This window comes from Bison bison, unplaced genomic scaffold, assembly GCF_000754665.1.
Source record: "Bison bison bison isolate TAMUID 2011002044 unplaced genomic scaffold, Bison_UMD1.0 scf7180017858862, whole genome shotgun sequence".
In the NCBI taxonomy this organism is placed as follows: Eukaryota; Metazoa; Chordata; class Mammalia; order Artiodactyla; family Bovidae; genus Bison; species Bison bison.
In genome coordinates, this window is record NW_011489434.1 from 7563 (window position 1) to 23420 (window position 15858).

General features: G+C 39.7%; 1 pseudogene; it reads right to left on the reverse strand.

Moving 5' to 3' along the window:
• Nucleotides 1-4539: 4539 nt before the first annotated feature.
• On the reverse strand, nucleotides 4540-5437 carry LOC104980897 (annotated as a pseudogene).
• Nucleotides 5438-15858: the final 10421 nt, after the last annotated feature.

Here is a 15858-nt window from a genome sequence, read left to right on the forward strand (position 1 = left end):
TGTCTTCCATTCCCAAACTTTGCATACCTGATATGCCCTCAAGTCTCTGCTGCTCCTCTGCCCCATTCCACTCGAGAATCTAAACAGATAGGGAAAGGAAGACTACCTGCAAAACACACATCTGATCAAGAGTAACTCGTGCTTAAATACTTTAATGGCTTCCTTGTTTAGTGAAAAATGAAAATGGTTCTAATCTTACCTGTTAGAAAGACATGCTGAGGATCTTTTAGTCCTTTCCATTCCTTGAAGGTAGCAGGCTCTATCTAGCCTCAGTATCTTTGCACAAACTGTGTTCTCTCCCTTCAAAGTTCTCTGTTTCAACCTCCATCTACAAACACCTTCTAAGTAATCTATTCAGCTGTTAGATCAAGCCTAAACTCATTTCCATCAAAGAACCCTATGTTCCCTCCCAGTCTCACATGGCTTTTCCTTTGAGATCCTGAAGAACTCAAAAGTGCCTACACTTACATGAAAGCTGATTGTTATTTTAATTCCTCAATGGATTGAAATATCTGGAAGATAGGGATTGTAAGTGCTTAGGCTTACTTCCTTCCCTGGTGGCTCATTGGTAAAGAATCCACCTGCCAATGCAGGAGAGCTGGGTGTGATCTCTGGGTTGGGAATATCTCCTGGAGGAGGAAATGGCAACCCACTCCAGTATTCTCACCTGGGAAATCCCATGAACAGAGGAGCCTGGAGGGCTACAGTTGATGGGGTCAAAAAGAGTCGAACACAACTGAGCATGCATGCATCTTACCTAGCACCCAGCATAATGTCAAGTTCATAAAGTCATCCAATAAATATTTGTTGAATTGATTGATTAAAAGCAAGTTTTTTCTAATTCTAATAAGCTGAAATAGCACATACATACTTCTTAGCAAAAATTTGAAATAGATTTTGTACTAAAACCTATTTACTTAAGAATCTCTTTTTGTAATGGGAAATGTAGCAGCAGGAATTGATCAAATGCTTATAATAATTTGACACATCGCTGACACCTCCAGTGTCCAAATTTTGAGTCTACTTAATTTGAATCTAAGTACACACACCAAATCCTAAGTGTGAAATCACCATAATTTTACTTTCTTTATTCAAAGTCAGATCATGACTTATTAACATTCTCAAACAGCCACTATGAACATCAGTTAATGTCTAAATATCTAGTGTGAATAGTGCTGTTGTTGTTTAGTCACTAAGTCGTGTCTGTTTTCAACCCCATGGGAGCCCACCAGGCTCCTCTGTCCATGGGATTTCCCAGGCAAGAATACTGGAGTGTGTTGCTATTTCCTTCTCCAGGGGATTTTCCCAATCCAGGGATCAAACCCACATCTCCCACATTACAGGTAGATTCTTTACAACTCAGCCGCCCTCCTCTACCTGCTTAAGGTCTCTGCCTGAGCCTAAACATTAAACTGACAGGAGACAGATGAAGCAGACAGAAAAGTGTACAAGATTTATTCAATATTTACCTGTGTATGAGGACCTTCACAACAGAATGAAGCCCTAAATAAGTGACCAGACCAAAAAGCTCTTATATTTTTAAGACAAAGAAATAAAAATAACTTTGTGATGAAGTGTCAAGACACAGGGCTTTGAGTGAGGCACAGTAAGTTGTGGGTAAGTGACTAGAGAATATATGGTACAGGAGGCAGGAAGAAGGGGAGATAAGAATTATTTTATCAAACTTGTTTTTTCAGACCCATTTCAGCATGGCTTCCCAGTCTCTGCAAACAAGGACAGTCTTCTGCTGCTGCTACAGGGAGGTCACCTTTCTCCTGGGAAATTGTATGACCTGTTTTTAAGTAGAAAACGTGGTCAGAGAGCCTCCCTGTCATTCACGGTTTTCCAAGCACCCCTGGAGAAGGGAAAGGCTACCCATTCCAGTAGTCTGGCCTGGAGAATTGCATGGACTGTACAGTCCATGGGGTCGCAGAGTCAGACATGACTGAGCGACTTTTACTTTCACTGTCTTTTTCACTCCAAATAATCATTATTCCAAAGTGACCTATTTGGGAATGGCAAGTCCTGAGCGCCTTCATATTCAAGGCCTTTCCTGGGTCACCTTACCTGTCCCTTAAGGACCCTCTCTTACCCCTCATATTCTACTTCTCAGACTGCCTACTTGCTATTTCCAAGTCCTTTGACCTAGGAAACTCTTGTTACTGGTCAACATTCAGCACAGGAATCAGCTCCTATAGGACCACTCCTCTTACTTCCAGCTGGGCAAAGTGACCGTCCTTTGTCTCACAATGTTCCACAGTGTTGTCTACATAATTTATCACAAGGCATTTTAATTGCTAGCTTTTTTGTCTGCTCTAATGTATGGCCTTCCTAAGAGAGGGGGAATATGATATTTATTTCTGTATCTCCAGATTTTAGCTTAGATCGGGTAAGTTATGAAGTGGGCATCCATTAATATTTGTTGAGTCACTCTTTTTATTTACAGCTTTTAGTTTATTTGTTTAGGGTGTGGTTATTGAGAAATATGGGCTTTCCTGGTGGCTCAGACAGTAAAGAATTTGCCTGCAATGCAGGAGGCCCAGGTTCGATCCCTGGGTCAGGAAGATCCACTGGAGAAAGGAATGACTACCCCCTCCAATATCCTTGCCTGGGAGATCCCATGGACAGAGGAGCCTGGCAGGCTAAGAGTCCATGAGGTCACAAAGAGCTGGACATGACTGAGTGGCTAACACTACCACGACTAGACTATTAGAAATATATGTCTAAATATGTGGTAATCCTGAGAGTGTTTTTATATAAAAGGCTTGAATCCATTTATACAGTTAACCCTTTCCATACCTGTGGTAGTTTGGGTAGCTTGTGTTGTTTATAAGCGAGTAGCTGGGGCAGGGAGGTGGGATGACATTTGGGTTTGTGGACACTATTGAGGCTGAAATACAGATTCGAAGGCCCAGAGAAGGTGAAGGGAAAATTCACATATGAGACAACTTCTTAAAGCACTTTTCTTGGGTGTTACTCTGGATGGCCACTTCACCCTGAACTTATGGCCATTTTTGTCTTTGTCCTGCCTTTGTGTTACATGCAAAGAGACTTTGTGGGAGTTGTGTAAGCTCCATCTCTATGGAATGTGTTTCCTGGGCACAATTATATCAGTTCTTTCAAAGGGAATGGTGTAGCCTTGGGTTCATGCAATGGTTCTGGTCATATTACCTGTGTGTCTAGCACAGACTCTATTCTATCTTCTAATATAACATGCTGCTGAAGAAGGAACCGGGAATAATGCATGTTGTAGTTCCTAGATTCAGGAGTTGTTTACAATCAGGCAGCTCAATAGACTGTCATGGGTTTCCCTTGCCCAAGAGTCAGTGTCATACCAGTGTACTCTCCTTGCTTAAAAATAGGAACCACATTTCCTGTGTTCACAACCAGTGCTCTACAGGCATTTCTCCTTTTCTTTTCCGATATTAACACTTACTCTTAGGATTCACAACTTATAGATGTAAGTTATGGACAAGTTAGATAATGGCACACACAAAAATGCTTTCACTAATATTTCACTTTTTCTAAACGTACAACTACATAAATGTCTGCCTGTATTTATGAGCAGGCTTCCCAGGTGGCTTAGTGGTAAAGAACCCGTCTGTCAAAGCAGGTAATGCAGAAGATGCAGGCTCAACCCCTGCGTCAGGAAAATCTCATGGAGAAGGAAATGGCAACCCACTCCAGTATTCTTGCCTGGAGAATCTCATGGATAAGAGCAGCCTGGCAGGCTCCTCTGTGGGATTGCAAATGCCAGACACAACTAAATATGTATGCACATATTTATGGATATGTTCATTTTTAATCATCTTAATACCAAATTATTTACCTATCTAGTGGCTGTGTTTAGGGGAACTCTTTTTGTTCCTTCATCATTTAGCTATAATTTACCAATATAAAGTTAATACTTCTAAGGCATACAATGTATTATTTTGATACATTTATTTTGACATGATTAAGAAATCAAGCCAATTAACATATTCTATACCCTTAACTACAATTTATGTCTGTATGTGGTGAGAAAACTTAAGATCAAACCACTTAAAATTTCAAATATATAATATAATTACAATGCTATCCATTATATCTCTAGAAGTTATTTGTCTTGCATAACTGACAAAGGTACCCTTTGTATGTGATTGTCCAGGGATGTCACAAGATGTCTCAAAGGGTGAGAAACTCAGTGAGGAATAGTTGAACAAATTTAAAACCAGAACACTGTATTTATTTCATCTATTACCAAGTCAAGACAGAGACATGAAAGATAAATGGCTTTGGAAATTCACAGGCTCTGTATAAGACATAGCATGCTCAGTCAAACATGGTATTACTTTCTCTGTTGATCTGACTGCACAAGATGTAAGTCCCAGAACCTTTTTGGAGAACTTCCACTGGAATAGAATTCACTGTTTCCTAGTATCCAGTTTACCACTAGGGTTTCCACCCACCAATTCTACAGCGCACATCATGGATACCTACAAAAGCTGAAAATTCTGTTCATCCTCCAAAGTTATCTTTGCCTTGGAATAAATATGTGAGTCATCTGCTCCAGATTTGCTTAGTCTTGATCCCATAAATGATGGGGTTCAGCATAAGTGGAGCCAGAATGTAGACATTAGTCAACAAGATGTGGATATGAGGTGGAATGTGGCGGCCAAACCTCTGAGTAAGGATTGTGAAGATTCCAGGCCCATAAAAGAGAATGATGATGCAGACATGGGAGCCACACATGTTGAGAGCCTTGTGACAAACATCGTGGGAAGGGATGTGGAAGAAAGCATGGAGAATCAGAATGTAGGAAACAAAAAATTAATAGTACATCGAAGACCACTGTTGACATTATGACAGAGTCCATTCCAGATGTTCACTCTAATGTCATTACAAGCATATTTGGCCAATCCAGGTGTGTGGGATGACATTATTTTGACAGGAAGTCGATCTTTTCAAAAGAAATATCTTGGGAAAAAATCATACAGTAACTTCTCAGAAAGATGATAACACCAATTTTCCCAATCAATGTATGTGTAAGAATAGTGGCGTATCTCACAGGGTAGCATATGGCAATGTAGCAGTCAAATGCCTTCACCAGAAAAATCCCTGACTCAGAATGAAGGTGAAATGGATGAAGAAAAGCTGGGTGATGCAGCAATCAAGGGAGCTCTCCTCAACACCGAACCAGAAGATAGCCATGGCCTGAGGGACTGTGCATGTGGAGAGGACAATGTCTGCTCCAGACAGCATGCAGAGGAAGAGGTACATGGGGTCATGGAGGTGCCATTCCATGAAGATAATGAAGATCAGTAGGCTGTTCCCAAGCAGGGTGATGACAGAAAATGAAGAAGGGGTTGGAGATCCACATGTGCTGCTCATCAAGGCCAGGGTTGCCCAGCAAGCAAAAGGCTGTGTGGCTAACAATAGTGTGGTTTAAAGAAAGCATATATGTGGAGACTACCAGAGACATCACCTCAAACTCTCAGACAGGTTGAAAATTCAGATTTTCCTGGAATATTCTTTGTGAAGTCACGAAGACTTTTGACATATCTCACACACTTCATCTGTGAACATGTAAAAAAGAAACATGAAACGCTAGTAGGGTATATTCTGTGCCTCAGTGAGTGATAGTCTAACTAAAAGTTATTCACATCTCCAGAGTATGGAGAAATGAGAACTCTTCTACACTGCTGGTGCGAATGTAAGTTTGTGCAACTGCTATGGAGAACAGAATGGATATTCCTTCAAAAAGCTAAAAACAAAGCTATCACATAACCCTGCAATCCTATTCCTGGGCATATATCTGGAGAAAAAACACCATCTGAAAGGATACATGCACTCCAATATTCATTGCAGCACTGTTTACAATAGCCAAAACATGGAAGCAACCTAAATGTCCATCAACAGAGGAATGGATAAAGAAGATATTGTACATATATGCAATGGAATATTACTCAGCTATTAAAAAGAATGAAATAATGCCACTTACAGCACACGGATGGATTGGATTGTCATACTAAGTGAAGTAAGTTGGACAGAGAAGGAAAAATAAAACATGGTATCCTGTATATGCATAATCTTAAAAGAAATGATACAAATGAACTTATTTACAGAACAGAAACAGATTCCCAGATTACAGAATGAATTTACGGTTGCCAGGGAGAAAGGGAACTATCACATTGTTAATCAGCTGTGAAAGGAAAGTGAAAGTGAAAGTCTCTCTGTCATGTCTTACTCTTTGTGACCCCACGAATTATACTGTCCTTGGAATTCTCCAGGCCAGAATACCAGAGTAGGTAGCCTTTCCCTTCTCCAGGGGATCTTCCCAACCCAAGGATCAAACCCAGGTCTCCGGCAAAACCAACTTTGTACTTACAATGTCATTAAATATTGAGTTAAATTAATGAAAATTAAAGTTATTTTCAATCTGCTATATCAGTGCCTACAATTATTATGTAAAGATGATTTTCAAATTTTTGTCCTTCATATAAGGATGATTTGAATTTTATTTATCCCTAGAGTTGTCATAAGATCCATATTATGGAGTTATATATCATGAGTCTTCATTTTTTCCTGAGAGTATGAAAATGTCCATGCACAATTTGTAGAAACCTTGTGACTCTTGACCTTTGTAATGTATTTAATTTCATTTGCCAGCCTAGATTATCGTTCCATTTACTGCTTATTCACCAAAAATTCACATTTATGAGTGTTGAGGGGAAAAAATGCTAATGCTTTTTGTGTATTCTTTTAAAGTAGTTTTACCTGCTCACCGTGAATGCATACATAAACTTTTTAACTTAAAAATAACTTTATATTCAACAAATTATACAAATACTCTTATACATTATTATTTCTCAAGACAGAGGATGAAATTAATATCACCTTCAAAAAAATTTGTGTTTTGTTATAACTACACACAGCTTTTTAATAAACCAATTCTAAATCACATAACTGTACCTTTTTTATTTGTTTGGTCAGACACCCCTATACTGTTCAGTGTCCCTTACTGAAATGTGTAAAATAAAACTTGACTTTGTTGAACTGCAGGTTTATTTCTGGGGCTCTTACTGATTGGGTAAGGACAATGTCACTAATCTCCAACTTCTCAACCCAGTCTTTTACCCAAGTTTAATTGTTTTTGACAGCCAGACATTGCTCTGAGCATTGTGATCATGTACTTCCAGCCATAGGAGAAATAAAAATCATTAATTTTGCTGAAATAAACTTTATAGAAATAGCTCTGCTAGATAAAACCTTGAGCAAAATTTTAATTCATACTGATGTCTTAATTTAACAAATTTTCATCTAATTGTTTTCAGTGTAATAAAACACATAAATGATTCTAATATCTATGATGTGTATTTTATTAACCTTCATACATATATGACCTGGTAGGGAACAAATTGAATATATACTTTCTATTCTCAAGAATCTCTCCTCTATGAAAAATACTCTCAGGAATTTTTTAACCCACATGTTATTTCAAAATATTAATATTTCATTTAATCTCTTAAGTATTAAGAGATTTTCAAGCTAACTTTCTATTATTGATTTCTGGTCTAAGAATATACTTTAAAAGATTGACATTTTAAAAATATGTTAAGGTGTGCTTTATGGCCCAGAATGATGTCTAGCCTGTCAAATATTCTATGTGAGCTTGAAAATAATCTTTGTTCTGCTATGATTGAAAAGACCGTTCCACAAATGTCTACTAGATCAAGTCAGTTCATAGTTTTGTCCTGACAACTAAATGTTTGTGGATTTTCGGACAGACTGGTCTATCAATTAGTCAAAGAAAGGTGATAATGCCTCCAACTATAATAGTGGATTTGTCTCTTTCTTCATACAGTTTTATCTGGTTTTGGCTCACGTATTTTGACCTTTTGTTGTCAAGGACATATATGTTTCAATTGTTATGTCTTCTTGAAGAATCGACCATTCTGTCATTATATAATGCACTTCTTTATTCCCGATAATCTTCATTATTCTGAAGTGCGCTTTGTCTCAAGCAAACAGAGCTACCTCAGCTTTCTTTTCTTTAGTGTTTGCAAGGTATATCTTACTCTATCATATTATTTTTAGCTCATCTGATTCTTTACAGTTAAGATAGGTTTCTTGTAGACAACATATAGATGGATTTTTCTTCATTGTGGTTAAAAAAAAATGAGATCTACTTCTTAGCAGAATTTTAAATGCACAGTACAGTGTCATTAACTCTAAGTACGATGTTGTTCAGGAGATCTCTTAGAACTTTTTCATCTTGTATGACTGGAACTATACCCCACTGAACAGCAATTCCCGATTCCCTTCTCCCCAGTGCCTGGCAACCACGATTCTACTTTCTGTTTCTATGAGTTTGACTATTTAAGACACCTCATATAAGCGGAATCGTGCAGTATTAGTCCTCCTCTGACTGGCTTATTCCACTTAGCATGGTGTCCTTGAGATCCCTTCGTGTTTTTACAAATGGAGAAATTTTCTTCTTTCTCATGAATGAATAATATTCCCTCGTGTGTGTGTGTGTGTACCACATCCCCCTTATCCATTCATGATACATGGACACTTATGTTATTTCCATATATGGCTATTGTGGATAATGCTGCAATGAACATGACAGTACAGATATCTCTTAAAGATCCTGATTTCAATTATTTTGGCTAGACATCCAGAAATAGGTCTGCTAGATCATCTAGTAGTTTTATTTTTAATTTTTCAAGGATCATCCATACTATTTTCCACAGTGACTGAACCAACTTACATTTCCAACAATAGTGCACAATGTTTCACTTTTACCCTCATCCTCACCAAGGTTTGACCTTTCTTTTTTATTAAATAGCCATTTAAGCAAGTGACAAGTGACACATAAATGTCATTTTTATTTTGATTCATTGATGATTAGTAACATTGAGAACCTTTACATGGACCTGTTGGCCATTTGTATGTCTTCTTTTGAAAAATGTATATTCAGCCCATGAGCCCATTTTTAAATCAGGTGGTTTGTAATTTTTTGCTATTCAGTTGGACGAGTTCCCTACATATTTTGGATAATAACCTCTTCCAAGATATGTTCTACAAAATATTTTCTCTCATTCCATACTTGGATTTTTATTCTCATTTTGTTAGGTGTTTCTTCTGTACAGAGCATTTGAGTTGATGTAGTCTCACTTTTGATTTTTGCTTTTGTTATTTGTGTTTTTAGTGACATACATTAAAACTCATTGCCATGACCAACTCAAGGAGCTGTTTCTCTGTTCTTTTTTAGGAGTTTTATGGTTTGGGTTTGATGTTAATGTCTTTAATCCATTTTGAGGGGATTTTTTTTTTTTTTTAGTGATGTAAGATAAGAGTACAATTTCATTTTTTCCTCCTAATTATCCAGTTTTCCTAATACCATTTATCATAGAGTCTATTTTTCCCCATTGACTGTAGATGACCATACATGTAAGAGTTTATTTCTGGTGTCATCGATGAAGCCTGTGTGCTCAGAGTGAGGCACTCCTGCTCACATCTTAGGGAATAAAGTTTAGAAATGACTGAAATTGTAAAAGAAAAGCATTACTGCTGGCATGCAAAACCATTATATTTAGAAGGTTATTCTAGAAGTAGAAAGTTTATTCTGTATTGGCTAGTATACTTTCCTTCATTGACCAACACAGACATTCAGAAGTATATTTGAAATATTAATTACTTTTAAGCACCACATTACAATCTGGGGATGCAGAGAAATTTGGGAAACGTCCAGAATCCTAGAGACTTCAGGTTTACAGAGAATCAAATTTTAAGTTGGTGATTTTAGAAAATTGGAGATAAAAGTTGATTCTCTCTGAAGAGAGTCTATCTTAGGATATCTATCTCAGTACTGTTATATCTTAGGCTCAGGAACACTGTATCTTCCATCCCAGCTTACCTCTCTTGCTACCTCTGCTTTTATTTTGAAGTGAGAAAATTCAGCTCCTATTTCCATCCTCCCAGCAATGAAAGAAATTGTTCTACCCTTAACTTACTGGTCAAGGGAGCCCCGTCACTGGCCTTGACACAGCAAACTCACAGCAAACAGCATAAGGCTGCTCAGTGAGGAGGAAGAAACCAAAAAGTCACATTTCTACACAGACAGGGGCTTGAAACACAGGAGATGATAGTGCTAATGACAGTCATGTGTTTGGATAAAAGGGAGGAAAATGGAAGTGTCTGTTTCTGTTTTTAACTTCAGGAAAAGACCAAAGCCATGGAACCCATTATTTGGCAGGTTGCTCTTCTGATAGAACAACTTTGGTTTAATACATGTTCCTCCTAGGTTCCTCCTAGAAATCCCCTTCAAATGCCTCATCTCCCATGCTTTCCTCTGAAAGCTAAGAAAGCCTGCTTAAGAAAACCTCAAAGTCTCTTCTTTCCATCCCCTGCTTTGGGAACCCGAGCAAAGACTCTAGTAATCCTTGGGACTCCTCATTTTTGCCATGACATATCTGCAGGCTAAGTCAGTATCTCCAACCTGGTAGAATTATTAGGGTACCTGTCATTTTTTGGAAGGTGTTTCTTTATTTACAAAATTTCAGGAACATCAGACAGACCATGTACTCCTGCCCCCCTTCCCAGACCTCACCCTCCCCTGCAGCTATAAATAACTCGATTTGGACTTCCTTGGTGGTCCAGTGGTTAAGAATCTACCTGCCAATGCAGGAGACACAGTTTCAATCCCTGGTCTGGGAAGATCCCACATGCCGGGGAGCAACTAATGTCCTGTGCCACAACTACTGAGCCTGAACTCTAGAACCCCAGAGCCACAGCTACTGAGCCTGCCTGCTGCAACTACTGAAGCCCATGTGCCAAGAGCCTGTCTCAAACTCATGCCCATTGAGTCGGTGATGCCATCCAATCATCTCATCCTCTGTCATCCCCTTCTCCTCTTGACTTTAATATTTCCCAGCATCGGGGTCTTTTGTAATAAGTCATCTCTTTGCATCAGGTGGTCAAAGTATTGGAGTTTCAGCCTCAGCATCAGTTCCTCCAATGAATAGTCAGGATCCATTTCCTTTAGGATTGACTGTTTTCATCTCCTTGTAAGTCCAAGAGTCTTCTCCAATACCACAGCTCAAAATCATCAATTCTTCAGTTCTCAGCCTTCCTTATGGCCCAACTTTCACATCCATACATGACTACTGGAATACCATACCTTTGACTATATGGACCTTTGGCGGCAAAGTAATGTCTCGGATTTTTAATACACTCTCTATGTTGGTCATAACTTTTCTTCCAAGGAGCAAGCATCTTTTAATTTCATGGCTGCAGTAACCATCTGCTGATTTTGGAGCCCAAGAAAATAAAGTCTGTCACTGTTTCCATTGTTTCCTCATCTATTTGCCATGAACCAGATACCATGATCTTAGTTTTCTGAATGTTGAGTTTTAAGCTAGATTTTTCACTCAGCCCTTACCTTGGTTCTTAAACCACTCCTGTCTGTTGCTATCTAATTCACTCACTGGCCTTAGACTGAGTCTTCAGGAACAGACATTCAATTGGAGATGAAATTTACCTTGCTGCATAGTAGAATTTGGACTCTTGAGGGAAGCACTCCCACCAGGGCTCCAGGGAAAGAACTGTCTCCACCAGCCTCGCCCTCTTTCCAAATGTGCTGATTCAGTTCTTCCCCACTTCTTCTGGTTCCTTTCTCTCTTGCTTATCTCTAGATACCTGATACAAAAATCATTCACCATGTGAACCAAGCTTCCTACAACAGGAATATAAATACCTATAATTAAAATGGGCTCATGGTTTTTAAAATTTCATTCTTCGTGGAAAGGATTAATGAAATTCACATGAGTTTCAAATCCCAGAGTCACAAATACTGATGTTTATCTCTGTATCTAAGAGTCCATAAATGTACTAACCTAGCAGTTAATAGGATACATGGGAGTCTTGATTGCCTTAGACACGTTTCTATTTCATTTGCCTAATTAACTCCTTTGCAGTCAAGATTCTTCACTTTTTCACAATTTTCTTTTTTTTTTTTTTTACTTTACAATATTGTATGGTTTTGCCATACTTCAACATGCATCTGCCATGGGTGTACACATGTTCCCATCCTGAACCCCCCTCCCACCTCCCTCCCCATACCATCCCTCCAGGTCATCCCAGTGCACCAGCCCCAAGCCTCCTGTATCCTGCATCGAACCTGGACTGGCAATTTGTTTCTTATATGATATTATACTTACACAGAGCTTGTTAGTTTTTAGTGTCCTTGAAATTCACTGAGATTTTTGAATATGGAAATTGATTGGTTTTACCTCATTTGGATATATTCAGGAATTATTTCTTACAAAACCTTTTTCTCTCTTCTCATTTCAGTTGGAAATCCCAACAACAACACATATGTTAGACCTTTTGACATTGTTGCATCACCATTTGAAAGTCTTTTTATTTTTCTGTATTTTTCCTGTCTTCTCAAATTGGATAATTCTACTGAAAGATCTATGGTCTATTTCTGCAAGTAGGGTTACCTAGGTCAAGGGATAAATGCATTTGTAGTTTTGTCCTATATAGAAAGAGTCCTGTTGAACACATTATACTACCTTTGAATACTAACAGCCATATGAAAGTAACTCTGTCCTCACAAATTTGCCTGTAGACTATCATCTCAAGTCTTAGAACATTTGTCAGTCTGATAGTGTGTCAAGTGTGGCTGATGATCTGCACAAATGGATGCCAATAATTCTTCCCTCTGCTGTCTTTACAAGCCAATTCTTCCATCATGGAGTGAGTGAGTGAAAGTGAGTGAAATTTGCTCAGTCGTGTCTGACTCTTTGTAACCCCATGGACTGTAGCCCACTAGGTTCCTCTGTTCATGGAATTCGCCAGGCAAGAATACTGGAGTGGGTTGCCATTCCCTTATCCAGGGGATCTTCCCAAACCAGGGATCTAACCTGTGTTTCCCAAATTACAGGCAGATTCTTTACAGTCTGAGCCACCCACTCTGTTACACCTGTGATGGCCTCATGACTCGCTTTAGCCAATGGAATGAGGTGGAAGTATTATCCTCTGCCTAAAGGATTTACAAAGGTCCATCTAGTCAAGGCTATGGTTTTTCCTGTGGTCGTGTATGGATGTGAGAGTTGGACTGTGAAGAAGGCCGAGCACTGAAGAATTGATGCTTTTGAACTGTGGTGTTGGAGAAGACTCTTGAGAGTCCCTTGGACTGCAAGGAGATCCAACCAGTCCATTCTGAAGGAGATCAGCCCTGGGATTTCTTTGGAAGGAATGATGCTAAAGCTGAAACTCCAGTACTTTGGCCACCTCATGCAAAGAGTTGACTCATTGGAAAAGACTCTGATGCTGGGAAGGATTGGGGACAGGAGGAGAAGGGGACGACAGAGGATGAGATTGCTGGATGGCATCACTGACTCGATGGACGTGAGTCTGAGTGAACTCCGGGAGTTGGTGATGGACAGGGAGGCCTGGCGTGCTGCAATTCATGGGGTTGCAAAGAGTCGGACACGACTGAGCTACTGAATTGAACTGAACTGAACTGAAAGCAGGAACAACAGTCAGAATGTGAATATATACTCAAAAAACAATATCAGGGTAGATTGTACTTGGGAAGTGAAGGATTTGAAATAAATACTTACAAATGAAGCTGCTGCTGCTGCTAAGTCGCTTCAGTCATGTCCAACTCTATACGACCCCATAGATGGCAGCCCACCAGGCTCCCCCGTCCCTGGGATTCTCCAGGCATGAACACTGGAGTGGGTTGCCATTTCCTTCTCCAACAAATGAAGCTACTGACACACTATTATTGTTAGGCTGTTGGCCCTTGGACTATAAAGTATTTCTGTCATTTTTGGATTTTTTAAACTGTTACTGTAAACATGCACAAATATAGAAAACAAAACGAATGGCTTAACAAATTCCTTTCTCTTTTTTTTTCAACTTTGTAATTGGATGATAATCACTTTACAATGTTGTGTTAGTCTCTACTTTACAACAGCATGAATAAGCTGTATGTATACATATATCCCCTCCCTCTTGAGCTTCCCTTCCACCCCTCATCCTACCCTCTGGGTCATCCCAGGGCACTCATGAGCTCCCTGTGCTATACAGCAGCTTCCCATTAGCTATTTTACACATGATAGTGTATATTATAGGACTTCCCTGGTGGCTCAGATGGTAAAGAATCCACCTGCAATGCAGGAGACCTGGATTTGACCCCTGGGTTGGGAAGATCCCCTGGAGGAGGGCACGGCAATCCACTTCAGTATTCTTGTCTGGAGAATCCCCATGGACAGAGGAGCCTGAGAGGTTACAGTTCATGGGGTCACAAAGAGTTGGACACGACTGAATGAGAAAGCACAGCACAGTGTGTATAAATGTCAATGCTGCTCCCTCAATTATAAGGCAAACATCACCCAGGCCAAGAAATAAAACTTGGTCAAACACACCTGCAGCAATGTCCATGTGCCCAGTCCCAGTCACAAAGCCATCACTGGCACACCTAACCTTCCAAGTTACATGTACATTCATACCTTTCTGCAATTTGCACCCAAATGCTGCCATTTCATCTCAGCAATCTCTGAATATTCCATTTGCCTCTGTGTCTTAACTGGTACTAGGTTTGTCTACTCAAGAAACCACTATATTTTCAGTAACGCATCTAAATCTTTATTTCCCATTCCTCATAATTAGACAGAAAGATATTGTTAGTTACCATTGCAACTTACAAACATAACTTCCACTCCCTTTATCAAAATGACCAATAGCAGTGGTGTTCATGCCACATGGGAAGTATCCTCCCACAGTATTTAACTAACACCTGATCTAGCCCAATCCTCCCCACACCTTGATATCTTTTAACAGCACACCTGGAGGGCCACAGAGAATGTAGCAGTCTTCTGGTCCAAACTCCGGCTGCTTTTGGTGGAGCTGAAGCTAGAAAGACCTTTCCACAAGGAGAAGCATCCTCAGTTAAGTTCAGTTCAGTCACTCAGTCGTGTCCAACTCTTTTTGACCACAGGAATCGCAGCACGCCAGGCCTCCCTGTCCATCACCAACTCCCGGAGTTCACTCAAACACATCCATTGAGTCGGTGATGCCATCCAGCCATCTCATCCTCTGTCATACCCTTCTCCTCCTGCCCCCAATCCCTCCCAGCATCATAGTCTTTTCCAAGGAGTCAACTCTTCACGTGAGGTGGCCAAAGTACTGGAGTTTCAGCTTTAGCATCATTCTTCCAAAGAACACCCAGGCTGAACTCCTTTAGAATGGACTGGTTGGATCTCCTTGCAGTCCATGGGACTCTCAAGAGACTTCTCCAACACCACAGTTCAAAAGCATCAATTCTTCAGAACTCAGATATCTTCACAGTCCAACTCTCACATCCATACATGACCACTGGAAAAAACATAGCCTTCACTAAACGGACCTTTGTTGGCAAAGTAATGTCTCTGCTTTTCAATATGCTATCTAGGTTGGTCATAACTTTTCTTCCAAGGAGTAAGCATCTTTTAATTTCATGGCTTCAGTCACCATCTGCAGTGATTTTGGAGCCCAAAAAGCAAAGTCTGACACTGTTTCCACCGTTTCCCCATCTATTTCACATAAAGTGATGGGACCAGATGCCATGATCTTCGTTTGCTGAATGTTGAGCTTTAAGCCAACTTTTTCACTCTCCTCCTTCACTTTCATCAAGAGGTTTTTCAGTTCCTCTTCACTTTCTGCCATAAGGGTGGTGTCATCTGCACATCTGAGGTTATTGATATGTCTCCCAGCAATCTTGATTCCAATTTGTGCTTCTTCCAGCCCAGCGTTTCTCATGATGTACTCTGCACAGAAGTTAAATAAGCAGGGTGACAATATACAGCCTTGATGTACTCCTTT